Here is a 12648-nt window from a genome sequence, read left to right on the forward strand (position 1 = left end):
AGTTGTACCTGTTGTTCTTTAACTTGAATATTCCACTTTTCGCCAAATATTGGATCTCTGAAACAACATGGACTTCGTTAGAAAGCGTAATGCGAAGAAACCATACGTTTACCATAACCATAAATACATAATTATGTGTTTATTACTGCGAGCGAGGTACATACTGCAGATATTCCGATTACTACATGTCACGGTAATCATAATCTATTTTTTTACTGTTCCTAGGATCAAGTTTTTACTTTACAAATTAGGTATAGGTACTCTGCGCGGTATAGGTTAAGGCACGCAGTTCGGTAAAGCACCGCACTAATAATGTGCACACACACACACACACGCGCGCGCGCGCGCACACGCACAAAGTAAAAAACTATGCGCCAAAAACTGGGTTAGTAAATAATATTTGAGGTTAGACGATAGTGACAGTGTGTGTCGATTTTTTATCAAAGTACTACTTTATCTGAAAAAAATAAAACATTTTAGTGTTATCATATATAATAGTTCATATAAATATAAATAGACATAATATATATAATATATATATAATATAATATATACAATATATAGCTATAATAGATATAATAGTTTATTATTAATTACCAAAATATAATTACCATTCGAATCAGCGTTCACAGCTGCGAGTATTTCATAGGGCTTCAACTTCATTTCATAAACTCTCGAATATCATAAGTCAATGAACAAATTAAAACTACGATTTCTGTCACTCGCGTGTCCTAAATTATCAATATTAAGCACCTTAAAAAATTCTGAGATTCGTTTTTAGAAGATCACACGCTATAAAACGTTGAATTCTATTACTTCTATAAAATACCGCACTATTTTTGGCGCCCGCAGTGACACCACTCTTAACCTAGCAATAAATACCACGAACATTAATGGCAATGCTTAGTTGAACCGTTTATTTTGAATGTGGCCTAAGTCCATTTATTTGAAAATCCAGATATTTAAGGTTTTCACGTTTTAATAAATTTAAAAATATCGCTAATTGATAACATGGTGGTATAATATTTTTGTGTTCCTTTGCTGACATGAAATTATACGTATAACGTAGAAATGTGAATATTAAAATAGCTAGCTCGGTGTTTGTGAAAAATGAACTTAGGCCACTTTCAAAATAAACGGTTCAGTTAATGCTCTGAAATTGTCTCTAGGCTTCTAAACAAGAATGTACAATTTTGGAAGGGACGATACCTGTCCATTTTTCTGCGCAATCCGAGCGACGATTGGGAAAGAATTCACCGGCGCTACTCCGTGTCCATCGAAACGGCGAGAATCAGGTCATATGTTTTGTAATTATATAGAAAATAGCGAGCTTAATCGTGTGTCGTCCATTATGTATTTAACAGAGTTAATTGCATCGCCGAACGAAGCGACGCGGCCGGATTGGATCGATTCCGAGGAACAAAACGGATAACCTAGAACGATCGAGACGGTTCCCCATCGATTTATGCTTTCGTGAAGAAACGGTTTTTTTTTCTCCCGGCTCGAATTTATGGCTCGAACGTAAGTATCGTCCACCGGGGAACAATGAATTATAGGTCGATCTGTGGACAGAGGATGATTAGGTTTTCGGTTTCCGTGTCGGGCAGGGCTCTGGCCGCTAATTGTGCGCCGTTGGAACGTCGTTATTACTAAATTAGTATCCGGGAATAACGTGCGCAGTGGTGGTATCGGATGAATTATTCTCGCGCGGCTTTCGTCATCGGCCGCCAAGGAAAGCGTAACGGAAGATCGCAAGGGGGTTGAATGGGATCGGCGATTATTATCGATCGGCGCGGCGCGAGGTGTTGATTTACGCCGACAAAGCCAGACAATTATTCTCGACGGAGCCCGCGAAACTTCAGCGGAGCGGCCGGCGAAATAAGCTGACGGCCTCCGCGAAAATTCTTTCCGATCGCTTCCGCCGACGCGCGCGAGCAGATTCCATTGGCGAAACGTGATCCAGGATTTCGGACGCAGTCTTGCCGCTGTTTCTACGCAAAACGAGACGTCGGAAATGAATTATCGGCCGGGCGAGTTTTGTTGGATCGTTAGTTATAGTACTAATAATAATTATATAATATGTATATAGATAATATTATTTATATAGTATTATATAATATATTATATATGTATAAATGTATATAATAAATTTATGTAGTAATAATAATAATTATATAACATATATAAATAATATTATTTATATAGTATATATAGCATTATTTATGTAGTATATATAAACAATAATTAAACAGTAACTTATATAATAAAATTTTGATAACATCAAATTCGAGACGGGAAACTTATTTACTCCGTAGATCGGAGATTGCAATAATTTCGCGATCGCGTAAACATACTCGTTCTATTAATAACCACGCATTATCTTGGCCCCCGTTCGCGAAAGTTCATTTGCGTCCGCTGAATCGGAGTCTTCTGGGCCGCGCTATTAAGTCTCTCTGCTCTCTGCTCCCCTCCCCTCCCCGCCCCGACCGCTCCGCCGCCGCCGCCCTAAACCCAAGACACCGCAAACAGTAAGTCATTCTAGTAGCCGGAGTCATCGACAATACCCTAACTCTGCGGTGCTTGAAAATAAAGGCATTGTTCGACGCGGGTCCGCTTCTTTTTCTTCTTCTTCTTCTTCATGGTCGAACGGGACGCGTGCAAATACATATACAACACCATGAAAAGAACGCGTCCAGAAACGTGGACGGGTTCGTTCGTCGTCCACGGAAATTAATTACCGGAAATCTTTAACCTTATACATTCGATCGTAAACTTAGCGATTTTAAATTGATCAATTTAATTGCTAAGTAAGAAACTTAATAATTTTCTCTTAAATATCCCTTTCACAATTAGATTGCCGGAGAACTCGATGTGTCGCGAACGGACAAAAGCTTGGGAATTTATAAAATATTAGCGAAAAGATAACTGGACTGTTCGTGTATCAGGTCTCTTCTGAAAATGATTTTATGCATTTACGACAAAAATGAATGGATGGAATACAACGTTGAAAGTTCTTTTTGCTGAAAGTATGTAGGGAACATTATCATTAAATAAAGTAATCGTTACTTCGACGTACACTGTCACTGTCATCTAACCTCAAATATTATTTACTAATACTGTATTTAGCGCACATAATTCTTTATTATATGTGTACATTAGTGCGGCGCTTTACCGAACTGCGTATCTTAACCTGTACAGTGCCAGTTCTCGACGAGCCGGAGCGAACATGCTTCATCGCAAAGTATTGTATATATACCTAATTTCTAAAGTGCTACAGTGAGGATATCTTGATCCTGGGAATTGTAGCTATGTGTGTACATTTAAAAAAAGAATAGGTTATGTCTAGCTTGACATGTAGTATTCGGAATACATAACCGCAGGTTATAACACGTATGGTTTGTTTACATTATGCTTTTTAACGAAATCTGTGCTGTCAGAAATCCAATATTTTGCGAAAAATAAATATTCAAGTTAAAGAATAATAAGAGCAATAATATAAATATATTTAATTGACAACTCTCCTAATAAGTATAGCTCGAGTTGTCAATTATATATATTTATATTATTGCTGTCAGAAATCCAATGTTTTGCGAAAAGTAAATATTCAAGTTAAAGAATAATAAGAGCAATAATATAAATATATATAATTGACAACTCTCCTAATAAGTATAGCTCGAGTTGTCAATTTAATTAATTAATTAAAAGGTCTTATTTTCTCTGTCAAAGAAGTTCGCTTTTCATCGAGAAACCGCAGTAAATAATCTTACCCTATAGTCCATTTAACTATTTAAAAATACTAATTTTGCCCTGAATTTTGCAGGTCATTCGCAACACAGGAATTAGGCGATCGGAACGATTTGACTGATTGCCGACGGCCTCGTGATCGATTCATCATAGTCCACGTGCGCGGAGATTGAATCGTCGCAGCCCGTAGCGAAGACGTCCGCCGGTTTGACGTTCCCCCCTTCGGGCCTGGTCGGGCCTCCTCGGGCCTCCCTCCGCTGGAATAAAGGTGGCCTCTCTCTCTCTTCTCGCGGCGACAGAACTTACAACCTGCAATTCGGTGGCCACCAACCCTTTCGCGGCTGAACCACTTCGTGCCCACCGACCACCTCCGGCGAGTGCCAAGTGTGGCGGGAATTATGCAATTATTGCGTTGCGCCCGACAATTGTCTCGCGGAAAACGCCGGCTGCCTGAATGGGCTGAGTGTCTCGAGGAAACGCGGAGGGAGTGGGGGGAGGTGGTACGGGGAACAACGGGGATTTCCTCGCCGATTTACTACCGCCAGATCCTCCCTCGCACGCGCGCGATTCGTTTCCTCGTTTAATTCATCCGTCCGACCCGACGACGGGATTCGACGCGCCGCACAAATTTTATCGTCCATCGGAGCAAAAACACGTCGGTCATAAATAATGAAACAATGTTCCGAGCTGCGAACGCTTTGAACGCTATGCCATCTCACTTGCGTCGCGCCAAAGTTGCGTATCTTTAGCGAAGCGCGAATGAGAGAATGTGAGATCTTAGCGAGTAAAAAGCGAGCAAAAAGTGTTGCATTGTGTTCTATTGGGTTGGCAACTAAGTAATTGCCGATTTCAGTTATAGATGTCTCTCACTCCCATTTTTATGATATCCGTAAATGTTATATTATAAAATTATTATTATTATTATTATGTTATTTTTTATTATCCGTGAATGTTAGCAACTGGACAAATTGAATGCAGCGGTCAAGGAAAAGCGACCAGAATTGGTCGATCGTAAAGGTGTCATTTTCCAGCAGAACAATGCTAGGCCGCACACGTCTTTGTCCACTCGGCAAAAATTGATGGATATTGCTTGGGAATTGATGTTACACCCACCATATAGCCCTGATCTCGCGCCATCGGATTACCACTTATTTCGATCCCTGGACAACTCCCTTCGGGGTAAAACTTTTAACGACGATGACGCTGTAAAATCTCGCTTAACTCAGTTTTTGGCCGAAAAGGATCAGACTTTCTACGAGCGTGGAATTTTCAAGTTGTCAGAGAGATGGCAAAAGGTCATTGAACAAAATGGAAAATACATTACAGATGAAACTTCGTTCCAAGTAAAAAAATTTTTTATTTCATTGAACAAATCGGCAATTACTTAGTTGCCAACCCGATATATTAGTCTGTAAGATATTTTAACCCTTTGCACTCGAGTGGTGACTCTGAGGCACCACGAAAATTGTTACACCACGTTCCAAGATAATTTTTATAATAACAAAGCTTACGTATAAAGAATTGTTAAAAGTCTAACTGTTGTATGAGTCACAAGACTCAATTTCATGTGCATAAAATGCACTCTGTCATTAAAATGGAAATACCGTGAGTCGGGAAAGTTAATTTAAATTTACAGTTAATATTGCTTCGAGTGCAAAGGGTTAAAATGGACAACGGATTGTTTTTGCATGGCACCCAGCGTGGTGCCACCGGACGGCATAGTGTTAATATACAATGTACATTGTAATTCGTTGTAACGCATACACTCTGTTCTATTTAGAATTTAGCTAATTATTTCTTTGAATTGTTTACGTCGTTCCACGTGTAATATTAATTTTTATCGAAGGACTACGTCAATGTTGTCGGTATGTCTATATGGTGAAGCAATGTTTCCACGCCATTCTGATTTTTATTCGTTTGCTTTAACTGCTACAATCTATGATTTTGACGGAATTAATTGCTCAGACTGGAAAATCAATTTGCACGCTGATTTATTGTATCTGCTTAAATTGATTAGAATCCGAAAAACGAAAGCAACGTCGAGATTATGTCAAGGTTGTGTCAAGACATACAAGACATATCATCGATGTCTTACAACCTAGCTGTTTCAATTTTAATTTAATTAAACATAACAATATAATTTGATGCAATTTTCGTGCCGATTGGCCTAGAAGATAGCGCGACGAATTTTCAATGTCTGCACTATGCAAACGACTGTTAATAAAAATAACGGGTTCCAAAAGAGACGATCGTTGCTGCGGAAAAATTGCCAAGCCACGGGGCGTGAATATAAAAACAAAGACGGTTCTATAGCCGGGAACGGTTTCTTTCCCCAGAATTGGTCGAATCAGGGTCACTTTTGATCAAGGTGTTTCGCGGGCATTGTGATTAAGCTTGTTGCGGGGCTGTCGGGCCGCAGGGTTGTTACCCTGCTGGCCGGCAATTATGAGCGAAAACGACTTAATTCGTTGCTAGGAAGACGGTCATATTTTCCGAGCGAGGGGTGGGGGGGGCGGGGTTGGTCTGCGGCGGCGTGGGAGGGGTAAGAAGACCGAAGAGATAGGCAAGGTGCAAACCGCTTGACGAAGGAAATAGAATTCAGAGGAGAACTTCCTTCATTTCGACTTTTACCGGGCAAAGGAGCGTCGCGTTGTAACGGGTGACGCTCGCACAAAGGACGTTAAACTTTTACGTAGGCTATCCTGCGTTCCCGCGTGTCTTTTCGCGCTTGTCCCTCGGCCGTGACGACGACCACAGCGTCGATAAAAACTTGCACAATCTCTGCGAGAGTTATTTCTATTCCGTCCGGAAAAAAAAAACAAAATATTAACTGGTCGGCCGAGCGTGGGTATTACTGCGGACGCTCCAAATACTGCGGTATTTTGCAAATTTTCTTGCTCTTCGTGTAACAATTTCTTCGCAAAATAATCCTTTCCACTCTGACCGAGGCGTCGCTGAAAATGAAATGTCTATGAAATCGTTAAGAACGTATGTGCTGTACAAGCGAGAGCAGTCATAGAAAATGTAAATACCGCGAGTCCAAAAAACTGTCTTGGAGCTGAAACAGCTTCCGGTGCAAAGGATTGCGACTCTTATCGACGTCGATCGGTGTACTTAACATTGTAGAAACGGCTGTATTGGCACTTAGGCGACGGTGGTGGTCGCGTGCCGAGGACTCGCCCTCTCCAAAGTACACAGACCAGTTTAATAAAGGATCCGGTGGAATCCAAGGGGCCGAAATCCCTCGCGATGCCTTCATAAAGGGTTTCGACTCTCGCTCGGCATAAATTTCCCTCGATCCGGCCCGTTGTCGTCCCGCCTCGTGTCCTCGGATCCCATTGGTCCCGGCCGGTTGTTCATCCTCGCATCGAAGTTTTCGATGTCCCTTGTGGAAATCGCTCGGCTGGTAAACAGGTACAATGCCGTCGGTCGTCACGCCGAGAATTCGTTCGATCAGCCTCTCGTAGATCCCGCCGAAGATTTGTCAGGAGTGCGGGGGTGGCGTTCCTCGAGGAAAGACGGAGAGAGAGAGAGAGAGAGAGAGAGAGAGAGAGAGAGAGAGAGAGAAAGAAAGAAAGAAGCTGGAAAGAAAGAGAGGAACGGTGAGAACGAGAAGGAGACGAACCCGGACCGGCAATCTCATCAATTCACCGGACACATCCGTGGCCGGTGCCCACCAGATAATATTTACTGCAACCGGCCCGGGGGAGATCAGCCGAACCATTCAAAGGACGCCATTAACCGGCCCATTGTCGCCGGTGAAAAAGCGACTTACGGGAAATTTAAAGTGAACCAATATCACGCTGCTAATTCGCCGCACCGGGCCCAAATGAATACGAAAGGCTTCGATTACCGATGCTTTTTGGATCGAAGATGAATGGGATCTACCCGAGCGATACCGATTTCATCGTTTCCGTACCGTGACAAATTGCAGCTTAACAGTTTTTAACGCTTCAGTTATGTACAGTTAACGTGTTCGCGCAGTTGTACAGGGTGTCCCATAATTATGGTACTTCCGGGAGATTAGAAAGATTCCTGAGGTCATTCGAAGCAACTTTTTCCTTTGCGAAAATTTTCTCCGAGGCATCGTTCACGAGTTATTGAAGAAAACACGCTGACCAATGAGAGGCGAGCGCGCGGCGGTCCGGCCAACGAGTGCGCGAAGCCCGGTTCCGCTGATTGGCTCGGCCGTCGCGCACCAGCCGATCTCGCCGCTCATTGGTCACTGTTTCTCGCTAATAACTCGCAAACGAAGCCGCGGAGAAAATTTTCGCAAAGGAAAAAGTTGCTTCAAATGACCTCGGGAACCTCCCATTTCCGGATTGCGAGACATTTTCGGGACACCCTTGCACACGCTTTGAGAAAACTTGTAAGACGCAAAGGCAAGAGTGTTTCGAATTACATTCGGATGCATTTTAGGGGTATCAGCCGGCACGACGAGGGAAGGCGAGACGATAAAAAGTCGCGGAGCAATCCGAGAAGAGGCCAGGATGGAGGTCGCAGCCTCGATTCCCGGCTCGCGGCATTAGCTGGCCATAGAGGAACGGAATCCCCTGGCGTCCAATGGGATCTCGAAGCGATCTGAAAAGGAGGCAAGATAGGAACGAAGGAAAGATCCGTCTCTCTCTCTCTCTCTCTCTTTCTCTCTGGCTCGCTCCTTCGCTATCTCTCGCTTCGTTGGACAATGAGACAATAGAGCGACGTTTGCGAGACGCGATAGCAGTCGGATTAATTCTCGATCGATTCGAAGGGAAGAGAGCTCGGCCCTCCCTCCCACCCTCCCACCTCGACCATCCGAACCCCTCCGCATGTTCTCGCTTTCGCGCAACTTGTTGTTCCACCGTCGAACTCCTTCGATAATAATTAAAAGAACGAGATCGAGTAATACTGTACAAGACTGTACATATCCGGTGGCAACCGTTTCGGTGGAGAATGTGGAAACCGTTCCAGAAAACTGTTACCGGGATCAGTCGAGTCGCTTCAATTAATTAAGATAAGCGGCGAGGACGCGTCCCCGCATTCATGCATTTTTATTCGACACCGCGTGTCGATCGTTCGATCCTCTCGCGCGGATCCCCGTTACCGTCGGTGATTTTCTATTAATTAGACAGAGCGTGGAACTGTTCGTTTGTAACATCCGGCGTCCGGAGTTCTTCCGACGTCTAAAAATAGTATTACCCTTTGCGGACGAGTGTGTCGACGAATAGACGGCCGAAGTCTTTTTACCGTTGCGGACGAGCGTCGACGAATAGCCGCCCCAGTCTTTTTACCGTTTCCTTTTTTCTTTTTTTATTATTAATTTATTAACACCATGCCGTCCGGTGGCACCACGTTGGGTGCCATGCAAAAATTATCCGGGTTGTATGCCGGTGGTGCCGCTTTGGTGCCATTTTAAAAAACTGAAATAACATTCGAACTATATTTCTTGGGTGTTAAAAGGCAGCGAACGAATAAAAATCAGAACGGCGTGGAAACATTGCTTCACCATATAATAGACATACCGACAACATTGACGTAGTCCTTCGATAAAAATTAATATTACACGCGGAACGACGTAAACAATTCAACGAAATAATTAGCTAAATTCTAAATAGAACAGAGTGTATGCGTTACAACGAATTACAATGTACATTGTATATTAACACTATGCCGTCCGGTGGCACCACGCTGGGTGCCATGCAAAAACAATCCGTTGTACGCCGGTGGTACCGCTTTGGTGCCATTTTAACCCTTTGCACTCGAAGCAATATTAACTGTAAATTTAAATTAACTTTCCCGACTCGCGGTATTTCCATTTTAATGACAGGGTGCATTTTATGCACATGAAATTGAGTCTTGTGACTCATACAACAGTTAGACTTTTAACAATTCTTTATACGTAAGCTTTGTTATTATAGAAATTATCTTGGAACGTGGTGTAACAATTTTCCTGGTGCCTCGGAGTCACCACTCGAGTGCAAAGGGTTAAAAAACTGAAATAACATTTGAACTATATTTCTTGGGTGTTAAAAGGCAGCGAACTACCTACAGCATCGTGCTTATTTAACTAAAAATTAAGTGCGAAAATTCTTGGACGACATATCTTAACTTTAGGAATTCATATCACCGCCATCTTCGAAATTTTCTTTTAAAATCTAAAATTTCCAAGCTATTACGCCGGCGTCGAACGAAAGAATCGTATCTAAGATCCGCGGACGGCATAGTGTTAATTATCAATATAAATTTATTAATAAACCAGCAAAGTTTCCCGCATATTTATAATCTTACAATAATATAATTATATCTTATAACATTTGTTATTTTATATACAAATACCTGCGATACCCGTCGAGCGGCATCGTCCGGAAAGGGTTAAAACAAAGAGATCTTTTGGAACGAATATACTATATTATAATATAGTATAATATAATATACTTTAATACTATATTATACTATATTATACTTTATTATTACTTATTATAATACTCTCTCTATATTACACTTTAAATTAAAATTATTAAAATTTTTAATTTCTATCGTTAATGTAATAATCGCGTTGCGTTCTCCGAAAAGAATTACATTGAATTAATTCTCTTTGCAGGAGAGAGATGACGGAGGATCTGCAGCGAGACCCGCGGCGTGATAATCGACCAGGAGCACAGAAAAAAATAAGGACGCCCATACGGGAGAGCAAGTAGAGGATCGTTCGCAGGGCTATCCCTTAGCTTAGCGTATCTTGAGCGTGAATAGAATTATTGGCACATTATCGGAAGAGGTATCGAGTAGACGAAGAGCAGAGTGGCCACCAGGCGCGGTCGCTCTAAGATGAAAATCGGCCCCGATGATCGCTGTACATGGGGATTCCTCGGGGTGTATCTGCATCCCTGAAAAAGGGCGTCATGCATGGCTCCTCGCGCGCCGGGGTGTCATCTGCGCCCCCCTAGAGCTATATCTGCGTCTATCTGCCGGTACGAGCACCGTCGACGATCTTCACGGTCAATATAACGGACGTCGTAAAATCAATTAGCGCCGAATTGTGCCGCAGCCCGGATCGTACACGCGGCTCGTAAACTTCCTCTCTCTCTCTCTCTCTCTCTCTCTCACTCCCTCTCTCTCTCTCTCTCTCTCTCTCTCTCTCTCTCTCTCTCTCTTTTCTTCTCTGTGATCTTCTCGATGATCGGCCAGACCGGTCTCCTCGATCGACGGTGCCGGTCGACGATGGCTCCGTGGAGGGTGGACGGGAACGATGGGCCGGCGATTTCGCCAGGGACGGTTTTGTTCGAACGACAAATGCGAGCGTCGTTCGAGGGGGAGGCACCGTTTCATCATTTAACAGGCACACGCGATTAACCAATGGCCGATACGTTCCTGAATACAGGGTGTCCGAAAAATGTCTCGTAATCCGAAAGCGGCGGGTTCCTCGAGTCATTCGAAGCAACTTTTTCCTTTAGAAAAATGTTCTCCGAGGCACCGTTAACAAGTTATCAACGAAAAACAGTGCGCCAATGAGAGGCGAGCTCGGCTGGCGCGCGGCGACCGAGCCAATCAGCGCAACTGGGCCTCGCGCGCTCGTTGGCTCGGCGAGCCAATCAGCGCGCAGTTGGGGATTGCGCGCTGGTTGGCTGGGCCGCCTCGCGTCGGCCGTACTCGATTCTTATTGGCGCCCTGTTCTTTCGTTGATAACTCGTTAACGGTGCCTCGGAGAACATTTTTGTAAAGGAAGAAGTTGCTTCATATGATCCGAGGAACCCGCCGTTTCCGTATTGCGAGACATTTTTGGGACACCCTGTACAGCACGCACACATCTATTTTTTCTAGATTGTAGAAACAACTGAATTATGATTTTCACGTTTCAGGGAAGCATCGACAGTGAACGGTCTCCGCGAAAAGAGGTTATGTTGTCATATGACAGTCCATTAGGACGCTCACGAACAGTTCGAACTCGTTGACTATCAAATTATTGTTATCATAACCATCTGGCGGCCGGTTCGACGAGCCTAAAAGCCGTCGGCCGGGCTGTTCGTCGGATCAAAGAAAGTCCCGACGCTTCGATTCTGCCGGAACGGCAAACATAACGCGAAATTCCCTGGCGGATAGATAGCAAAGTGAGCGTCGAACGAATCGGCAAAGTGCCTTGGGGACCGGCCGGAGTTTTATACGAAGGGGAACAAAGAGTCCCGTGTGTTCAGGCCCGAAGAACGACGCTGCATCGGCTTTCAACGGGGCGGTTCAAATATGCATTCGTGACCGAAGACACGGATTAAAGATCAAAAGACCGTGCGTCGTATTTCTCCCGCGACGCATGTCTCTACATCCTCGCATATGTGTTTTTCTTCCGATTCTTCCTGCGACAATGAAAACATAATGAAAGACAATCGGCAACGAGACGAAGAATTTCATGCTTGTTCTAAATAATAATGGAATAATAATGTGAATGCAGCACACCGCGGGTGTCCCTTTTTTATTCTTGATCCTTTTTCTTTTGTTGTGAAAGGTCCGCTCTTGCTGTATCCGCTGGTTCCACGCGCGCGGATTGTCGTTACACGAGTCGATTTCAGGGTGGCTCCGGGCAATCGATGAACTCCTGGCAGGTCCTACACGACTAATCGTGATCGATGAGCCGGCGCGCGCGGCCACGTGACTCGTGATCTATCGCGTGGAAACGACCGATCGCGATATATGGACGAGAAAACATTTCGCCCTTTCGCCGGGCATCATTTTTTTCCCCCCTCCCCGCGCCTCGGATCTTGCTCCGGCTCCCGTTGATTCGCCGGCGTGTGGCCTCTGTCTGACAGAAAACGGTGATATTCAAATATTAATCTTTAACTAAAATAATTGAAAAGAAATATGAAAAGTTATACCTTTGCTACAACATGAAATAAAAATTATAATGTTGTCCAGTCCAAGATTAATAAATAAACGTCA

At 43.6% G+C, this 12648-nt stretch overlaps 1 long non-coding RNA gene across 2 annotated transcripts; it reads left to right on the forward strand.

Moving 5' to 3' along the window:
• The first annotated feature begins 2434 nt into the window (after nucleotides 1–2434).
• Nucleotides 2435–12167, forward strand: LOC117221419 (uncharacterized). 2 transcript variants are annotated; one of them, XR_013035328.1, is made up of 4 exons: nucleotides 2435–2528; nucleotides 3821–4012; nucleotides 10325–10691; nucleotides 11580–12167. It is a non-coding gene; the product is annotated as an uncharacterized LOC117221419 (long non-coding RNA). The 2 variants fall into 2 exon arrangements; XR_004490506.2 differs by lacking the exon at nucleotides 2435–2528 and adding an exon at nucleotides 2551–2608.
• Nucleotides 12168–12648: the final 481 nt, after the last annotated feature.

The sequence above is a fragment of the Megalopta genalis genome, unplaced genomic scaffold (genome assembly GCF_051020955.1).
Source record: "Megalopta genalis isolate 19385.01 unplaced genomic scaffold, iyMegGena1_principal scaffold0037, whole genome shotgun sequence".
Taxonomy (NCBI): domain Eukaryota; kingdom Metazoa; phylum Arthropoda; class Insecta; order Hymenoptera; family Halictidae; genus Megalopta; species Megalopta genalis.